At 34.7% G+C, this 4,013-nt stretch overlaps 1 long non-coding RNA gene across 2 annotated transcripts; it reads right to left on the minus strand.

The window, feature by feature from the left end:
* Nucleotides 1-478: 478 nt before the first annotated feature.
* On the minus strand, nt 479-3,502 carry LOC131246048 (uncharacterized). Of its 2 annotated transcripts, none has more exons than XR_009171122.1 (3): nt 2,875-3,502; nt 1,516-1,960; nt 479-1,416 (listed from the first exon to the last, which is right to left on the minus strand). It is a non-coding gene; the product is annotated as an uncharacterized LOC131246048 (long non-coding RNA). The 2 variants fall into 2 exon arrangements; XR_009171121.1 differs by having other exon boundaries at nt 479-1,120; nt 1,310-1,960; nt 2,875-3,483.
* Nucleotides 3,503-4,013: the final 511 nt, after the last annotated feature.

Below are 4,013 nucleotides of genomic sequence, written 5' to 3' on the forward strand. Positions count from 1 at the left end.
AGCTTAGTTATTGCTTAAAGAGGAGGCTGGCTCATTCATAAAGTGAGTGCGGACTTACATATGCATGTTCTATGTTTAGAGAAGAAATTAGGCTGAAAATGCCCTACTGATTCCTATATGAAAGGAGTGCACTTCCAAAACACACTATCACAACACTATGTGCTACAAATGCTCAAGAATCAAGAAGCAGAATAGTAGAGAGTTAACTTGGGCTCGGCTTTTGTAGACACAATCATGGGGAGTTCTCATTAAAAGAAATTAGAGAGGACCAGTTTGGACCATGCATGCTACCTATCGGGCCCCAAACCCAAGCAAACCAAGAAGCAATGAGATTAAACAATGAGTCCAAACATGAGCTCAAATCTCACAATCACATCTGTCTACACTTTCCCAGTCACTAGATAATGTAAAAGAATGTGATTAATGGATTCTTCAGCTTTATAGCATAAAACACACCTGTCTGAAGTACTTAAACCACACCTCTGAAAGTTATCCATGGTCAGAATTTTCCTTCAACAGCTAACTAGGCTAAAGCCTTCACCTTTAAAGGAAGCACACCCTTCCAAATCCTTGAGAATACAAATTCCTTCCGTCGAACCCCCTACCAAGAGCTACAACAAGAGATTTTGTAAAGTAACTCAGCCTTGGGAGCTGAGAGTAAAAATTCTGCAGCCAGAACTTGTAAGTGGAATTTAAACAGATTGAAAATAGGAGAAAAGGCGAGTATACAAAAGATTTCATCGTCTTTCAGATTCCTTCTAAAGGTGACATTCCACACAATAATATTGCCAACATGCTGAAACAACTGCCTCACCAATGCCTCCTTTCTGTGATTAACCAACATAAAGATCTCCAAAACTCTCAGCAAGCACTCCTCACACCATAAATCTTCCCAAAACCTTTGTATGACACCACTACCAACTCTGAATATGAAAAAAAGTGCATCTATTTCCCCATAAATGAATAATATTATTGGCAAGTAGATATGTTTCAGATTACCTTTGCTCAAGATGCATAAAAAATTGTATGAGATGGCGACAAAGTGCAAGCAAAACATATGCTGGATTCTTTTCAGACAATCTGCCAGCAACTGATATAGCAAACTCTCGAACATCAAAATCTTATGACATGGAAAAGAAGAAGAAAAAAAAGATAGTGAACATGCCCCTATGTTCATAAACATTTTTCAAATAAAGATAACAGTTCAAATGCTCATATAAGAGCCATTGGCAGGTTGTGCCAAAAATTATACCTCATCAAAAGAAAATCATTATACAAGTAATTACGCACAAAAGATAGACAAGCATACCTCACAACTCAAGAAGAACTTCAAATTTTTAAAGAGATACTTGCACTCTCTGGTCTCCTTATCTTCTTCTTCACCCTCGCTAGAGGCCCAAAAGATGAGTGGGACTTCTGATGAATGGTAAAGTTTGCACATTTTCTAATATCAACAGCAGGTTGGCCCGTAAGATGTAAAATGGAGAAATTGAGAAATTTTCAAATCTGACATACTTGTTTGAGTTTGGGTGATTTAAAACAACGAAAACCAAGATGGGGTTGTATTATGAATATCAAATCCTAAAACAGTTACTATTAGAAAAAGCCATTTTTTTCTGTGTGCGTGTGCATGCTTTTTTTTTCTTTTTCTTTTGGCTGATCAGTTGAGCAACCCAAACAAAAAAAATTCAGTAGCCATGAGCTCTAAAGAGTGTAAAACCTAGATATTATAGCAAAGGAATCTAACTTATGCATCAACGAGATAAACAATTCATTTCAGAGATGTCAATTAAATTCAATGCCTAAGTTTCTTCTCCTCTTTGCTTCTAGAATCATTGTTGGAGAGCTTTGCCTTGTCACGTTCTCCCTGAAGTAATTTCTCAAAAGCACTTTCTTCTGCTTCCAAAGTTTTATGAATGACGGCCACTTGGTCCTTGAAAAATTGCTCCATGTAATCCATCTAGAGGAAAAAAGAGAGCATTCAACCCAAAAAAAAAAAAAAAAGAAGAAGAAGAAGAAGAAGAAGAAGAAGAAGAAGAAGAAGATGAAGAAGAAGAAAGAGAGAGCAAAATTCAGGAAGACATGCCACATGGTCAACAAAAAAACATGAAGATCCTCTCTTTTGGGTGGCAACGGGTGGGTGGGGCAATAGTTGAATAAAACAATGACTATTTTTATCCACGTGTATTGTCTATTTGTTTCTTCCATAAAGAAGGGGAAAAATGATACCCAAAAAAAAAAGCCAATACAAAATGTCTTTTTCTTCTTCTTCTTCTTTTTCTTGAAAGATCAGTATACAGAATGTCTTAATGGCTGCAGTTATATCTTTTTTTTCCTTCAGGTGTTGATATTTCAAAAATATAAGAAAGAGATTGTATGGAACACTCATCCAGTGGTCTAATTTCACTTGTAAAAATAGCCTCCATCAACATAAATTACAAAATAAATGTGCTTTTATCCATTTATCTGAACTTGTAAGAGGCGTCATGCTGACAAAGGTCCCTGACACACATAGGTTGTTTGTTCTTTCAAAGTGTCTACTAGGGTGTTCAATCCATATAGGCTACAACCATAGAAAAGTGAAATAATAATAATAATAATAATAATAATAATAATAATAATAAATTCTTTGACTGTTTCTACGAATAGGAGAGTTAGTCATAAGCACCATTTAAACACCCCTGCAACCACTGAATCAATTTAGAAGAAGTTGATGATAAGAATATTAATATCGATTCACTTTTATTTTTTTTCCAATCTAACATATAAATGCCACCCCAGATTAACAGGACAAAGGCTAAGATGGCAGTGTCAATGATAATTGTGGCAATAGACAAGTGGCTAGAAGGTGAGCAAGTTTAATAATAGTGTTACCTTGGTAGAAGAGTTCATCTACTAAAATTTCATATACTTATTAAGGTCAATGAATGCACAAGTGGAACTTTATTTTTCACTATCCCTCTAACATCTGCAACAATAAAAAGAAAATAAGAAAACATTCTATTCAGAAATGTACAATGAATTAAGGGAAAGGAAAACTACTGAATCAGAAAAGTAGTGAATAGGTGATATCAAACATAGTGATGATTCAATGTATTGTACAATGTATGGATGAACAGAAAATCATTCTTTCAATTTTTCCTAGAAAGGAAGTGAAATTATTATGAGGCATGCAATGAATGAAGCAAAGAACTCTAATAACACTTTTTATGAGGCATCCATGATAAGCTAACCTGCTGGTTGTAGGGAATGATTGACATGTTCCATTTCAAATTGACATGTTCAATTTCCCTTTCAATGACTCTTGTTGAAAAACTAAGGGAATGAAAGTAAAAACATAATATAAGAGGGAAGTAAACTGAAATCAGCAACAGGGGAAAAAAAACCTTTTGCACATATTGGAAGTAAATTCCCTCTAATTTTACCATCTAAAAGCTCATTTTGAAGGTAAATTCTTTTTCATTCATTTAAATTTATGAAAAAGAAAGAGTTTCTACTCCTTATTAATTTGGGGAAAGCAAATGCAATTGCTTCCCAAATAGTTATAAATTCCTTGTTGATGCAAAACTAGTTGCATTCTCCAATCTTTAATTTATTCAAATTGGCCTTAAGACAAACTATTTTACCTTTCTCCACATTTATAAATGGTATTTTAAGAAACATTGTTTCCTTCTATTTTCGCGAAGCCAAATAGGCAGTCCAAACCATTGGTCTGTTAGATTCTTCCTTGTGTAGAGTATTAATCTTCTAGCTGGGACAATTCTAGCCTTTTGATTGTGGTAACAAAAAGAAAAAAGAAAAAGAAAAAGAAAAAGAAAAAGAAAAAGAAAGAAAAAAAGAAAAGAAAGAAAAGAAAAGAAAGAAAGTACATTTTGGTTGAAAATTAGAGTGCTAATCTACAGACTTTTCATCTAGTGGGCCCCGCTGCACACGGGCCATAGTCTGGAAAATCCCCCTATTGGTTAATCCTAGCTATCCAATGGGTTGAGCATTTTCCCTTCCAATGTCCTTCG

This window comes from Magnolia sinica, chromosome 5, assembly GCF_029962835.1.
Source record: "Magnolia sinica isolate HGM2019 chromosome 5, MsV1, whole genome shotgun sequence".
NCBI classification, from domain to species: Eukaryota; Viridiplantae; Streptophyta; class Magnoliopsida; order Magnoliales; family Magnoliaceae; genus Magnolia; species Magnolia sinica.